At 41.1% G+C, this 16,853-nt stretch overlaps 1 protein-coding gene across 2 annotated transcripts in view; it reads left to right on the top strand.

The window, feature by feature from the left end:
* The window catches only part of DAB1 (DAB adaptor protein 1), a 570,912-nt gene that overhangs the window by 150,808 nt on the left and 403,251 nt on the right, over positions 1-16,853 (top strand). For both annotated transcript variants that reach the window (XM_028733330.2, XM_028733334.2), the window contains exon 2: positions 13,768-13,939. The gene's annotated coding sequence lies outside the window, so the exon portion shown is untranslated. The remainder of the gene's footprint in view (positions 1-13,767; positions 13,940-16,853) is intronic.

Below are 16,853 nucleotides of genomic sequence, written 5' to 3' on the forward strand. Positions count from 1 at the left end.
CGATACTGTTCTTAATTGTACTTGGTTCAAGCTATTATCACATTATATTGTGATAATAAACAAAGCTTCCAGCTTTGTTCCATATTCATTGAAATTACTAAACACACACACAAAAGAGGAGAGCTTTCTAGCACATTCATTGTCACATTAGTGGATATAGAAGTCACAGCTGAAAACACTACTAGTGTAGTGTTACTCTAATGTGATAGGATCTACAATTTCTTCTCTGTTAACATGTTTTGATTGCATTAGTAAAGGAAAGTTGCCCTTGTTAGGGGGAGTAAATCGTGTACCTCTCAGTTATGCATGGAAAGCTTCCTTGAGGGACATGAATATGGAAATTAGAGAATGGCAAGGGACTATTGATTAGACTGGTTTAGTAGCTGGTGCAGTTGATAGCATCCTATAATCTGAGGACATGTCCGGCTGATTCAAACGGAGGAAATGCCTTATTTTGGTGTATCTGATGCAACTACTCATGGGCACACTTCTACAGCCTATGTTGGTTGCTCACATGGCTGACTATAGCGCTTTTCAGCTGTTGAAAGTGAACATGACAGGAGCAAGCCTCATTCCCCATTTCAATATCCCCAATGGGACATTTAACCATGTTCAGCCAAATAGGGTTATGTTTAGCACAGAATCAGAGTAGGTTTTGTGGTCCACCTAGCTGACTACCTGCAGAAGGTCATTGCATACATCACTTGAGGATGTTGATGTATTTTGTATAGAGCAGGACAAAGGGAGCTCAGGACCAGGAGCTGAATGTGGCCATCCAGGCCTGCCTCTCTACTGTTTCAGACTTTCCCTAGGTCTCTCTTCTCCCTAGGCTGTAACCCCCATCAACACTCCTTCATGCCCTCTTCTATCTCTTTTGCTTGGCTGAAATATGCCATTGAACTGTGATAATGTCTCTTCCTTGCCTGGAAGGAGGTTGTGGCAGAGTGTGTGTGTGTGTGTGTGTGTGTGTGTGAGAGAGAGAGAGAGAGAGAGAGAGAGAGAGAGAGAGAGAGAGAGAGAGATATGTTTGGGGAAGGGTATAGAAACCCATGGCTTTTGCATGGCTGCAACATGCCATGCACATACCATGCAGTACATTCAGATGTAAGAGTCACATTCATTGATCTACGCACTTTTGCCTCTGGTCCTACCCTCCATGGCATTTCCACAGAAGGGAATTCAGTCCTTGGACTGAAAACAGTTCCCTACCCCCTGGAATAGAGAGGAAACACTATTACTTCACCACTTCACCTCACATTGATTGAGTCTTATTAACCATTATCATGCACAGAGTTACTCAGTACTTACACATCCAAACTTTCTCCTAAAGTTCTTCATTATCTAGAAAGTAGTTCTACTTTGAGGTGCATTATGGGGAAAGACAGTGCCATATTTAAGGCAGACTAAGTTTCCCACCGTGTCACTTGCAAAGCCTGAACAGATTTCATAAAGGCATGTGAACCTTGCTGAAGCTAAGTGGGTCTTAGATTGTTCGGCTGCTGAATACACTATGCACACATTGGGGAGTTCAAGGATGGAAGAAAGATGAGATGCAAATGAGAAAAATGTCCTCCTTCAGTTTGCTTATTGAAATGGCAAACTGGAATGGCAACTATGCATGAAGGAGAAGTTCATTCAGGGCTTATTCACACTTACCTTTCCTCTGCGCTTTCCAGGCACTGTCCACGTTTTAAAGCTGCAAGTCCAAACAATGCTTTTCTTTCTCTCTTTTGGTCTGGAGCTTTTGCCATGAAAACCCATTCTTTGCCACTGAAACAGAGCAAATGGCAATCGGCCGAAACCCCCAATTTCTATTTGTTGCGCTTTAGCTTTAAAGAGCAGATTTTCACGGGGAAATCTCCAGGGAGGAAAAAAAGATAACTTGGACCTGTGCCAGGAGAGCACAGGACAAAAGTGTGAACAAGCCCTTAGTTCACTTTTAAATGTGAATATACCTATTTTGCACTTTACAGAACAATATGTAAACTGAAAAACCACCATAAGGCATGCAAAAATGTATATACTAAAGGAAAGTATGTGTACAAAGGCATATATTGGTGAAAATAATATACAAAATGCATTATATTGGGGGAAATAGCTTGCAAAAATGCATATATATTATGGGAAATTTCATGTGAAAACAGATACTGAAATGTAGAAAACTGAACTAATGATTGGGAGAAAAAACAAAACCTGATAGGAACTGAAATGAACAGATTTGCCAATCCCCAATGCCTACAAAGAAATCTATCTGTGAGAAATCTACCCCATTCCATGCCTGACCTCTGGGCCTTGGGCTTCTTGAACCTTAAATACTCCTGTGCTGAACTTTCTGCATGTGCCTTGCAAACATTCACAGGGCAGCACAGGAACAAAGAATGGGAAGTGACAAGGGAGAAACCCAAATACAGGAAGAGCAAAATGTACAATTAGAAGCAGTGGTGCAGAACTCAGCTTAAGAGTACAAGCTGCTGCTGCGTGAGAATGGCCAGTCTCCAATATAGTCCAGGGACTATCAAGCAAGTACCCTCTTTGAGAAGGAAAGAAATCGTTTGCCCTCATAATTGGTATGCTAGAGCTCCCTTTCAGATATAGCTTAATTCTCTACCAATGTTTTATATTCATAGACTACATCATGTCAGCGTAGAGTTGCTAGCTCAGGACACTCTGGAATGACACAGGAGGCTGCAACTGTCTGATAACGTAATGCATGTAGGGATGAATAAGAATACATTACATCAGGAAAATGCTGCAGGGAATTCTGGGATGGCCATCTTACTTAGAGCAGGGGAAGAGTGCAAGCAACATGAATAACAACACAGAAAGGCAAGAGTTGCAGATTTCTGTGGCCTGGCTTCATTCAAATGCTTTTCATACTTTACCAATAAACCTCCTATTTGTCCGGGAATTACTTCCCCTCTCTGTTAACAATATGTTTTGTAAAATGTTGAATGTAAGGAAAGCAGAATCACTCCCGGGTGCTGATAATGCTGCTATGATTGGGAGGAAATGGCTGTTTTTTTGTTAGCTGTCCGTTTATCTAGGGTCATATTCACTTTCAAGATAGTGCAAAGACTGTCTGCAATAGTGGCCTGACTACTAATAACTCAGCTCAAAGACAGCACCCACTGGTGATTTTTAAATTATTTCATTGAGGCCAGGCTCTCCATTGTCTGGTGGGGCTTGGCCATATCTAAATAGAGAGAGCTGACTTAGGATGCAGCAACCGGAGACATGTGGAAAACTATGGTTTGTTCTTTGGCTTTTCGCAGCATACAGTACTTTAGTTTTTAATTTATCAGTGCACACCAGGTGCATCCTTTCTTCTCAGCTATTTGGAATCCATGTAACGTGTGATACTCCCTTTTTATAAAACAATCTACTACAAGCCACTTATACCAGGCACAGTCATACTGAGTGCAATTTTGTACAATGGAGATAATGGCTGAATTAGGGCGTAACACTAAACCATGGTCAGATCAGCTGAGGAAAGGGTTACTGCTCCCTCCCCACTTGTCAGATGATTAATATAATGACCAGGGATGACACATGTTGCAACCCCATCAGGGTGCTGGGATTTCCCACTCCCCATATTGCATCTGCTTTAATTTAATTAATTTAATTTTTGCTGCTGCTGCCAAAATCAGTGGAGTCCTAGAGGGACAGAAAAAAATTTGCTTAGGGGCCTGATCAAGCCTCTGGGCCAGGGATTAGTCTCTCCTTCTCTAGGACACAGACTGTACCATGAAAGAACTAAGATTACTCAGAGAAGGTGGTGGCATGTGATTCTTTCTGTTGCAGTTGTTGCTGACTTTGAATTTTTTTTGTGCTTTTAAAACATGGGACTAATTAAAGCACAAAAGTTATGTCCTGTGTATTTCCCTAACCAGTTTGCAAGGCTATTGACTCTCCTGTGGTAAGGAATCAGCTTGAAAGGATAAGGCTATGAGGTGAGAGAAGTGCTGGAAAGTAGCTCATTTGGCATTTAAAATTGTCTTTGCTTTTACCTTAGCAGACCCATATGCATAGAAGATTGGAGCACAAACAAACAAACAAAAAAAAAAAAACCACACACATAAAATAATTTCAGAAGAAATTAATATTATCTCACCTGTCGCAACGATGATGGGGAGGCTAATTTCTAACCATTTCTCTTTCTAAAAGCCAAAGTGAAGCGCCAGACAAAATGAGCTCTTGCAATTCAGAGGAAGTGAAATATCTGTCAGGTTATTGATTCGAATCTAGTTGTAGACACTGTAAACTGACTTGTAACCCAAGAAGGGTACGCTATAAATAGAACGGCTGTCTCATTAGTTACGTGAGGAGCAAACAGCAATGGAATGTGAAAGGAGGGTGAAAAAGAAGGGAGGAAGGAGGTGGGCAGAAGGTGGGGAGAGCATGCTAAAGATGTTACATCTGGTGCCTTGAACGAGATCAAAATGGAATCTGTAATATCAGATCCTTGGTAACCTGCAGGCCAACAGGAACTAAATTATTTAAGCAGCCTGCTCGGTGTAAAAAAATTAGTGGAATTAAACATGGAAATGTCCAACTAGGTCAAGCTGAACATTCCTCCTTCTGTCAGATGTTGCATAAAATATTTCACCTGCTGATATACTTAAACCTATACTACAATTTCAACACAAATTGTCTTATATTCAGTTCTTCTGTGAATAAATGAGTGGCATCTTATGATACTTACAGCACAACCCCTTGCATGTTTTCTTGGAAGTCGGCTTCTCTGAGCTGATGTCACTGAGTCAATGAATTGGGAGGAATTCAACATAGCACTCTGGCAATCACTCCGGCAATCACTCTAAACAAAATGGTCCTCCTACCATGTGCTGTTCTGGGAAGTGGTCTCCTGACCACCTCCCCTAGGCCAGTTTGGAAGGCATATAGGGGGACGCGAGGGGGGGAAGCACAATTTGTCTAGGGGAACTACTTGCACTGGTTTCCACTAATAGGACTCATTAGTTGAATCCGGCCCTGTGTATTTATTTCTTCATTTTCTTCAGCCATGCTCCTGAAAGTGGCGTGTAGTGCTTTGAGGAGTCCTTTGCTGCTTCATTTCTTTCAACATCAGTTGTACTAGGATTAGGGAAGAAAAGCTGAGGCGATGCAATACCATGTACAGTCACAAAGATCCAGGAAGGTTATGCTACATGGGAGTCTGTTTTAAGGGCTTCCATATTCTGTTCCTACATAGAAATGCTGCTGCCTACATTAGGATTGAGATCTACGCTTTAAAACTCTGAGACATTCATGACACAGTAACCTGGTAAAGCAGCTTACACAGCACTTCTTTGAGGAGGGGGGCATTCATTGCCCCACCTGCCAGTCTCCACGATGGGACCTTTCAAAGCACTCTCCTAGCTCAGGTGGCAAGAGACAGCCGCTCCCTCACCCAAGCTGAAATAGTAGAGCACTTTGAAAGAGTGTTGGACCAGCTTTTGGCCTATGTGAACTGCCTCTTCTTAAAGCAACAGAGACAGCGCTTTGAATGAGACTGTGTGACATTCTCATGTAGTATGGTGCCAAGATGCATTTTGGCACAGCCCCCAGCAAATGTGGATTGAGACTTAAAAAAAAAGCTATAGAAGCAAGAAGGAACACTCAGTCTTCTCACTCCATTAGCCCAAGGATTTGGAGAAAATATATCCCGGCTCCTTCAGTTTTGGGGCCGCTTTTTTCATCCCATGCCCCAAGACTGGTAGACAACATTTGAGCTGAAAATTTTGGCTCAGCACTGGATATACTGAAAGTAGGGAGGGAAACCTTATATGGGATTACATTTCCTGTAATTATGCTTACGAGGACGCGGGTGGCGCTGTGGGTAAAAGCCTCAGCGCCTAGGGCTTGCCGATCGAAAGGTTGGCGGTTTGAATCCCCGCGGCGGGGTGCACTCCCGTTGCTCGGTCCCAGCGCCTGCCAACCTAGCAGTTCAAAAGCACCCCCAGGTGCAAGTAGATAAATAGGGACCGCTTACTGGCGGGAAGGTAAACGGCGTTTCCGTGTGCTGCGCTGGCTCGCCAGATGCAGCTTTGTCACGCTGGCCATGTGACCCGGAAGTGTCTCCAGACAGCGCTGGCCCCCGGCCTCTTAAGTGAGATGGGCGCACAACCCTAGAGTCTGTCAAGACTGGCTCGTACGGGCAGGGGTACTTTTACCTTTAATTATGCTTACATATGAAAGAAGTGGACCATTTCTTTCTCACCAGTTATTAATAAAAAATATCTGTGTTTATTATTTGCATAAATCTGGCGTCCTTCCCTCTCCTCGTCCCACTTGGCTTTCTTCACACTTTTCCATCTGACCTGGTTATTCCCATATCCCCCATTTAGCCGGCTACATTGTTGGGTTTAACCAGCCTTGCCCAATAAATAATAGAAAGTTCTCCTGCTTGAATGACCCCACAACAAACAGCATAGAAGCCCTGTGTCACAATGCATCTGGATATCAGGGCGCCAGGTGACAGCTATGCATCTTGCCCAATCCCTGCTTATAGGGCTGGGAATTTGTGGTCTCGGAGAAATGCATTTGGTGTGGAAACATGTGCTATTTTCAGAAGATTGTGTCAGAACCAACAGGAAGATGTTTTGTGTGTGTGTGTGTTTACATTTAATGCAAATTATAGCAGCACAAGCCTCTTTTATTGTTGCATGAAAAGCTTTCAAAATCTGCTTTCATTTGCTACTATATTTAAATTTCAAAAGCTTCAGTGTGCTAAAGATTTTCCTTTTGTGCATCTCCATGGCATTGGAAAAGAGACAAAGCAGAGATACTGCCTGTATGCATTGGACCAATCAGAGACTATGTATAACTGGCCCAACAGTTGCTGGTGGTGATACTAACAGGGAGAGGGGCGTGATGAGCTTGGGCTGAAACCACGGACAGGTGTAAGCTGAAAGCCCATTCCTGTCTTTTATAATTTGAACATTATGTTCTTATAATAAATCACTGATACAATCATTTATCAAATGTTGTTGTTATTCCAGACTCCCATTCCACCCACTACTACTCCTATGTTTTATCTGCTACTCTTAAAACTGCCATTCACTAAACCCTTGACAGACTGATTCCTTGATAGAATGAAACCAATCATTCTTTGATAAAATGACCCCAATCTAGCTGAACTGTAGCAGCGCATTACACTTGTGGCAAAGCCTCTGCCCTCTGTTATGCTCACTGAGCTCCACTTTTTTCTGATGTAGGAGCTGCATACACAGGAAAAACCTGACCATATAACAGGAAAGTTCTTGCCTACAGATACTGTCTCAAGTTTTCTGCATCTTCTAACCAACTGATGGATGTCCAGTCTCTATCTTCATGTGTGATCCTTATAGCTACTATTCCCAGGTTACATCTGCTGTTCATTTTGGAATGTAGTTTATCCATCAGTGCTCTATATGTTTGGACACCTCTTAAGATATAGTCATGGGCACAATGGTTCCTGAGATTGCCGAGCAAGTTTCTGCCTATGTTTTGATACCACTAAACCCTCTATGTGTCCCTATTTTCCAGGGACATCCCTGATTTAGAGAAGCCGTCCCAGTTTCTGATTTGATCCCAGAATGTCCCTGGGATGCCCCTATTTTCATTGGAGAAATGTTGGAGGGTATGGAGTTATCTGACCCCCAAGACGTCAGAAGGCAATCCTGTATAGGGAAGTTTTTTAAAAAAGATGTTTAATATATTATTATGTTTTTATATACGGTATGTTGGAAGCTGCCCAGAGAGACTGGGGCAACCCAGTAAGATGTGTGTGTGGGGGGGGGTATAAATAGTAAAATTAACATTATGGAATGGGACGTCCCTATTTCCACTGGAGAAATGTTGGAGGGTATGTACCACTGGATACCATTTTGAATCAGGATGGCGCACTGTGCCTTAAAAGTTGCAGTGATTTGGACCTGTTAATAAACCATCACAAAATTTGGCATGATGGTTCCCAAGATCAAGGAGCAGGTTATGACCTATGTTTGCCTACAACGGGAGTCTATTTTGAATCAAGATGGCCAACTCTAGTATTTCTGAACTAGACACCTTTTAAGATATTGTAACAGCCATGCCCCCACTAGAGGAATCTTCCTCAGAGGATGACTTGTCACTCCTCAAAGTAGATGTTACAAAGGAGGAAGCTGCTTCAGTGGACTGTGTGACAGGGCAAGGGGAGCTGGGGCCTTCAGTGCTCACAGCCACCTCTGCAAGACACAAAGGGCCCTTGCACAGAATCAGATGTCAAATGTGAGCCTGGGAAATGTGGAGTCCTGGTGCATAAAGGTGCCGGTCCAGTCAGTTGCCAGAGTGCCCTTGGGAGTAAGGGACTACTCTGGAAAAAGCTGTTCCTTATTAGTAGACCAAACTCCTTAGGCAATCCAGGTGGCCTGCAGTGGGGCTCTGAGAGCTCATAGTTCAAAGCCTTCAGTTCCTGGGAGAGATTGCTGAAACAACATTCTGCTCTCTCTATGGGATTGGCTTTGGTTTGTTTTTGGTTTTTTTGAAAAAAACTGAATAGCAAAAACAATGGCGCTGAAAAACAAATATTTTTGTACGCATGTACTGCAGAAACCCTGAAGATATTGGCATAAAGCTAACAGCCATCATTTTCTTTACAGTATTTTTGTGAACGTCTACTTGGTGAGAGTTTATTTTGTTTCTAGTTAAAAATACTTGTTCCTGTTCTGTCTTTATTAGTCATTATTCCAAATATGTAAATAACACTGTGATGTGGGTAGTGTGTGTCTTGCAGAATCTTTTTTATTTGTATAAAGAATAAAGACACTGAGAGAAAAAGAATCTACTTTTGATTGCCCTTTTGATAAATGAATTTGCTGGGGAAACTTTTCCACAGTGGTCGCAAAGCATAATTTTTAATACTGGAACTCAAGGTTTAAGTCAGCTGTAGTTTACCATTGTTCTGAAATAATCAGTCTGGATGTTGCAAATTCCTTACAGTTAATATATTCATTAATATTATCAAAAATTAGATAATAAATACTTTGGGTTTTGACAGCCCTTTGCTTCTTTGTATTCTGTGGGTGGGCATTCTTATTAGAGGTGTGCATTCATTTTAAAAATGAATGAATGAGCCTCATTCATTCATTTCTTGTTACAGAAAATGATGAATGAAAATCTGAACAAATAACAAATAAAAATCCATTCATTATTTTTTACTTGCCTATAAAATGAAGATCCTTTGTTTAACATGTATGAAATTTGGAAGGTTTGGTAACTTTTGGTTTGGTAGTAAAGTAGCTGATATTGCAGTTTGCATAAATATCACAGAAGTTACAAGCTGCAGGAGATTGGCTGAATGCGCTATTGAGAAAGAACCTAAAGGACAAATGAACTAATGCATAAATTCAATTCCATAACATGGAAAACAGAATTAATTAAAGTATAAAATGAATGTAAAAATTACACCCACACACCCATATACACCCCCACCACAGAGAGAATCAGAGCTATATATTTATATATTTCATATTCCAAACTTGCATCTAATACTCTTCACTGCAAGAGAATATGTTTCACCTTCATCCCCCACACTTTATATGAGATGAACATGAAATTTGGGTTCTAAGAGTACCAGAGTGCTGTTAGTTCTCATGGAAAAATCCTGTTGTGATTTCTGAATGCCTCCTGCAGGAAGCTGGATAACACTGCAATTTTGATTTGCAAAAAAGCACAATTTCTTTGGGCTGAAGAACCTATTGATATATTTAGGCACCATGTTTAATGCATACTATTGACTAGATTCCAGGGGGGGAAATGTAGCCTGCATTGTGTGCACTACAAAGGAAAAAGGCACTTGTGCTTGGCACATCTGCTTCCATCTGCTTTATCGCAAATCTATTGACCTGCTTTGTGATTCTTTCTCTTTCTGTCCTGGAAGATTTATTTGTGTTCTAATGTCATGTTGCAGTTTGCATCGGTGGCTATGTCATTCATATTTTGTGTGTGTGTGTGTGTGTGTGTGTGTGTGTGTGTGAGAGAGAGAGAGAGAGAGAGAGAGAGAGAGAGAGAACGATCAGTTTGTTAGAGCGTGGTGCTGATAATGCCAAGGTTGCAGGTCCGATCCCCGTATGGGACAGCTGCAAAGTCCTACATTGCAGGCAGCTAGACTAGATGATTTTCAGGTTCATTTCCAATTCTATGATTCTATGATACAATCTTTAGCACTTTGGCTAAAGATTTATATTCACTCTGCAGCAACAAAATATAAAGGAACATTCACTGTAGGTGTAATCACTGGGACTGGAGCAGCTGCCGAGACCACATAACACCAGTCTTGAAAGACCTACACTGGCTCCCAGTACGTTTCCGAGCACAATTCAAAGTGTTGGTGCTGACCTTTAAAGCCCTAAATGGCCTTGGTCCAGTATACCTGAAGGAGCGTCTCCATCCCCATCATTCTACCCGTACACTGAGGTCCAGCACCGAGGGCCTTCTGGCGGTTCCCTCACTGAGAGAAGCCAAGTTACAGGGAACCAGGCAGAGGGCCTTCTCGGTAGTGGCACCCGCCCTGTGGAATGCCCTCCCACCAGATGTCGAAGAGAAAAACAACTACCAGACTTTTAGAAGACATCCGAAGGCAGCCCTGTTCAGGGAAGCTTTTAATGTTTAATAGATTATTGTATTTTAATATTCTGTTGGAAGCCGCCCAGAGTGGCTGGGGAAACCCAGCCAGATGGACAGGGTATAAATAATAAATAATAATAATAATTATTATTATTATTATTATTATTATTATTATTATTATTATTATCATCATCATGCAGGGTGAAAGGAGGTAGAATATACTTTAACACATTAGCCCCACCAACAGTTTAATAAGATCTGCAAATTCAAGAAATCCAGGCCTGCAACCCAATTTCATTTGTTTTAGTATTGAGTGATCCCATTACCAGGCCTCATCCTACCACCCTTTTCTTTAAGGCTAAGCTTAAAGGCCATCTTTAAGCTGTTCCACATATCATGCAGAATGATCACTCCCACTAGCTGCAAGCTCAAGTAGCAAGAACCATTGGGATTGGAGCCAAACGACAAACAAAGGGGGGGGGGTATCAGAAAGCTCTACTCTAGGCAATGTTGAGATTTGCATCTTTTTAAAAAATGGAAAGGCGACAAAAACCCACCTCAAAAAAGCCTAGCGAGGACTGAGAATGGCGACTGAGGGTGGTTTAGACTGAGTGGTCTAAACCACTGAGCCTCTTGGACTTACCAATCAGAAGGTCAGCAGTTCGAATCCCTGCAACAGGGTGAGCTCCCGTTGCTCTGTCCCAGCTCCTGCCAACCTAGCAGTTCGAAAGCATGCCAGTGCAAGTAGATAACAGGCAAGTAGATAAATGCGGTGGGAAGGTAAATGGCATTTCCATGCATTCTGGTTTCCATCACGGTGTTCTGTTGCGCCAGAAGCGGTTTAGTCGTGCTGGCCACATGACTTGGAAAGCTGTCTGTGGACAAACACCAGCTCCCTTGGCCTGAAAGCAAGATGAGCACCACAGCCCCATAGTCATCTTTGATTGGACATAATCGTCCAGGGGTCCTTTACCTTTACCTGTACCAGTGTGTATAGAAAATTGACCTGTACAAAGAATTAACTTACTGTGAAGGTTTATGCGCCAAGAATTGGTATTAATGCATAACTAATTAAGCACCCTAAGGGGCCATGTTCACATTCAAGTATTTACATTCATAGGTTTTATATCCAGTTATAAGGATGAAGAAATGGGATTTGATATTTTGAAGTTATTTTGCAAACTTATTTCTTCAGATGGGTCATTTACAGTGTGCTTAAGTCCCGACTTCCACTGCACTACCCTGTGGTCTATAACAATGATGAACTGTACACACTGGAATGTCAGACCTTGTCAAACTGCAGGCTTTTATGTTGGTTGTTTGACTTGGCTAAGTGTATGGCTGCGACACTACATGGTATTTCTGCTTTTTAGTCTAATGGGAATAGCCTGGATTGTTTTCACCTGCCACAAGGAGCAAATGTCAACACGGTGTATTCAGGGGAAAAACCAGCATCTCAACACTAGGAACATAGTGCTGATTTGACAATTGGCATTAGATTCTCAAACACTGTCCTTGCAGCAGGTGGCTTGGAATATGTGAGCATTTGTTTTTAATTGTCAGTGGACTAACCTACATTCTAGCTGTCCCCCTCCACTCTATGATAACAGTTTTAATCTACACGTGCATTTAAGTAACATTGCACAACAAAACGCCTTCAAGAGAGGCTCTGTAAGTTAAATTCCTCCGTATTCTTAGGTCATGTCTTGCCAACATTCAATGTAGGAACCATTTCATTAGTTTTGCTGCCCGACATGTAAACCGCTAAAGACAAATTTATCAGCAGCATCTTTGTAGGATATGTCTGCCTCAACACTGACCTATAATCAAGAAAGATTGGAATTTTGGCATTTGCTAGCTGTTTAAAACCTCTCTTTTGATGATAAAGTGGAGAAAGTTGAAAGCCCTCATTTGTGCTTTGATCTAATAAAGAATGTAATTCCAATAGCCAGCTAGTGACTAAACTCTCCCTCCACTGGCCTTTTTCTAGACAGCCTTTAAGGCATTGTATAATAAAATAGATACTATCTTGTGATGTATTGAATGAACCTTCTGAAACACAGAACATTCAAAACAACAGCTAAATGTTTCAAATCAATGATACAAGGAAATTGAGGTGGGCTGGAAAACAATATTTTCTATCCTCTTTTGTGGTCATCGTGTTGTTGTTTTAAAAGCAGTTATTTGAATACACACACTCCAGGCATGAAGTAGCCCAGAATTTAATTTACTGAGTTATTAACTAGTGCTTGAGCATGATAAGAGCCTGTGCCCAAGAATGAAGCCATATTAAATATGAATATGAATTGTTAATACTTCATTATTCAACTTATGCCTGTTAGCTCAATTGGTATCTATTTCCTTCTGCCCTGGGGTGATTTATTTGTTACCAACAACCATTTGTCTGGTGGGTGGCAATTGAAATAGCACTCATTGGGCCATATGAAAAGCAATTTCTTAAGCATTCCTAGGGCTGGAAATGGAAATGTTTCATTCATAAAGTCAGACTGTACATTCCTAATGAACCCAGGGACAGTGTGCAAATGAAGGGCAGGAGTGGGGAAACCATGCCTTCCAGGTGTTGTTAGAATCAAGCTCAGCTGGTATGGTCAGTGGTAAGGGATTATGGAAGCTATAGTCCAATGACATTGGGAATAGCACAGGTTCCCAATAGCTGGTCTAGGAACAAGGTCTTTCATGGGTGCTCCAGACCAGCCTTCCCCACCTGTGGCCCTCCAGATGTTTTGGATGATAATTCTCATCTTCCCTGACAATAAAACATCTGGGGGGCATGGCTGCCTTGGCATGGACAGCTTTGCTCTATAGAATGAGTATTCATGAGGGTGAATCACCATCACAGTGTCAGGCTGTGCCTTAGCCTATGCACACTCATTTGAATACACAAACACACCTACCTCACTCTCCACATAATCAGCAAGCCTGATCTTCAAAAGTTCCTCACAATATTGAGAGAGAGCCCCATGCATATAAGATGTGCATGAACTGGAGCCTGCCATTGCAAGGCAAAACTCCTATGTGTGTTCTACACAGATCAAATGTCAGAATAGAGCTATTTGTCTACTAAGTTAAAATCTGCTCTTTTTGGTTCCAGACAAAATATGTGAACATGTCCTTTTTCTTCACTTTCTCCCCCTCCCCTGCCCACTTCCTTTTTCTTTGCAGAATATCCATATGTGTGAAGACACTCTGGTTGCAGACATCATAGGATTTTGGTCATCGCTTCATAATTGATGTTCTTTCGGTTGACTTTGGGCTATATTTCTAGAATTTGGAAGAGCTCTGAATGTTTGGTAACATCAACTGTGGTAGCCAGCATCACACGGAATTGCAGCAGGTAGGCAATTATGTAACATGAGGTATTGTGAATATATATATATATATATATATATATATATATATAATCACAATAATATATATATATTATTGCTGCTTTGTTTCCACATTCTGTTATTTTAGTGTTACGCTGAATTTCACAGTGAAAGTTGCCATTTTTGTTGAGTGCAACAATGTCTATGGAAAAGAAAATCTAACCTTCTACTTTGTGTGCATTTTTTCCTATCTACTTGCATTCATTGTCTCCCAAATCTGATGCTGTCTTGGGAGTGGTGAAAGGAATGAAAATCCATTGCTCAGACAATTTTATTGTTGCTGCTATGGCATGCATCTCTGACAGACATATGAAGAAAGCAAAGGGTTACTATCAGTTTGCTTCAGCTGCCTGTGTGTAAGCATTTTTGTCATTTACTGAACTATTTTTAGCTAAAAGAGAAATGAAATGATTACAATGCTTAGTGCTACTCACATAATAAAAAATTGTGAATTATTTACATATACAGTACCAGTCATTTGCAGTAATAATATGCATTGCACAGTTCATGAAATGCCTGTTTCTTCCTATGTGGATTTGGGAAACCCATTCCTTCAATACCAAATAAATGTTGAGAATCTAGATGAATATGCACAGGAAAAAATGTGGACTGTTTGTCATATGAAGTATATAGTTTTGGACCCTATAATGTTATCTGAGCTTTTGCTTGAAAAATAAATTTATGTAACTTACAAAGTGTTCATACTTGTAAAGTAATAGTTACTAAGTTAACACCTGTAACTTTTCTGGACTTTTAAAGTGATTATTTTAAAGTATGCCACTTTCTTATTGCTTTCTTGTTAAAAGCTATTTGATATTTGGAAATGACTAGGGCATTTGCAATCATTATTGACTTTATTTTGCATATAAGCCCAGGGGTAGCCTTAGCTTTCAGTCTAACCTGCTTTGTCACACAGTTAATAAGGAGATTAGTGCAGTTGGATAAACAGAGGGTTTTTTTGTTTTGTTTTTGTAAAGCTAGTTTCACTTGGGCTTTAAGCCTAGCAGCAGATGTGTTTAAAATGCTGTTTGGGCAACTGAAAAGAAGGGCATGTGTTCAATGGCATGTAGAACAAAGTTCAACCCTCAATGGAGTTTGTTGGTATTTCTTATGCTACTATCCACAGAAAAAATGACCCTAAGGCTACACCATAGTGCATGAGAATGATTGACAAGTCTGCAATTAAAATGCAGGAGATGCTTTTTGACCTGCATGCAAGATCTCTGTCTTGACCTTTGAACAACCCCTGATATTTTAGCATTAAATGTGCAGCACTCATAAACTATAGTTATACTTGGTTTCTGAATAAAGTGCACATCTTGGAGTAGCTGAGTAAGTGGTCAGGTGTGTTATCTCTGAACTGCTGGTTCCCCATATGAATTCAAGTATAGAAATCAAAGTTAATTTTCTGAAGGGTTTGGTATGATAGTTAAAAGCCAGGAGACTGGGGGATTAAGAAGGAAGAGATGAAGAGACTAAACACACTGATTAAAGTCTCATGCTGCTCATCTATTTATGTGATTCATTCGGGGGTTTTTAATGTCTACCCCACCTTATTTTTCCACCAGTCTATCTGGATTCCTGTTGCTTTAGCATAAATCACTACAGTGGCCTGAGCTGGCACCCTGAGGACTGATTGTAGCTAATTCATGCCATTTAATCTTAGACATTCAGGACATCATGCAAACCAGTCATACGGTCAAAATAGAGTTTTAATTAACATTTGTGTTTGAGATAATGGGCATGGGCTAATGGGGTGTGTGTATGTGTGCTGGTGAAAAATCTAGATAATCAAGATAGTAAAGCTGTACATTTTGTGTGTGTGTGTGTTTCTACAATATTTTAAATAATTGTGTAGAATTTATTACCTGAGACATAACTGCAAGAGGAAATGACAATTGCTCTTCATGACTTTTATCTCGGCTGTTAACCCACTGACTTCATTTTTTTTTTTTTTTTAATCTTGTCTGTTTTCAGAATATGCTACATTCAGGCATGTACCAGGGTCACACAATTAGAGGAAATATATATATATAATGCTCCTTATTTTGTCTCCTGGAAGATCTTCAAAATTTATTCAGATCTCTTTCTCTCCCCCCCCCCCCATGTTATATAATTATCCTGTGTCCATTAGGCTGGCTGTGATCCATCTTTCTTTTCTAGGAGATAGCCAGGAGGTGCTGAAAATAGATAACTCAGCTGTAGTATAAAGTATTCAGTATAAAGCTGATGAAATAGACCAGAAAAGTCTTCCCCTTGTGAGAACTTGGTTGTCTAAGAAGACTGGGCCTCCTTACAAGTACACTGCATTACCTGGAAAGGACTTGGGATTCTTGCTTTGTTGAAGTCCTTCAGGGAACGTAGAAACTGCTTATGGCACATCTGTCAAGCCAAAGTCTTTACTCGTTTTTTTCTAACAGCTTGAAAAAGTTCCTGCTGCAGTACCAGGCCATCTGCGAGCCTCTACTGCTTTGGGCTTTTATACCTGTAGCCTCTGCAGTTGTAACAGAACTGCAGCTCTTGTCTTCTAACTTCTCAGCCTTTCATCGTGATGTCATTGCGCGGGATGTATAGTTAATCATATGAGAGCTCATCAGCTCTCAAATTTCCTGCTACTCAGAGAAGCTTCGCTGTCCTGGCATAGATGCATGTTCACATGCTTTTAAGGCACAGCATGCCAGGGAGGAATTCAGCAAATGACCTGCATGCAGCTTTATGGCATAATAAGTTACACTCATTTCCCCCTTGCCTGGGTAGGGACTGCAGCACACTGACAGAGCCATGCTTTGCGTGCAGAGTGTCCCAGGTTTGGTACCTGACATCTGCACTTAAAGGGATCAAAGCAGTAAGCAATGAGAAGCATCTCTCCTTGAGACTTCG

This window comes from Podarcis muralis, chromosome 5, assembly GCF_964188315.1.
Source record: "Podarcis muralis chromosome 5, rPodMur119.hap1.1, whole genome shotgun sequence".
NCBI lineage: Eukaryota > Metazoa > Chordata > Lepidosauria > Squamata > Lacertidae > Podarcis > Podarcis muralis.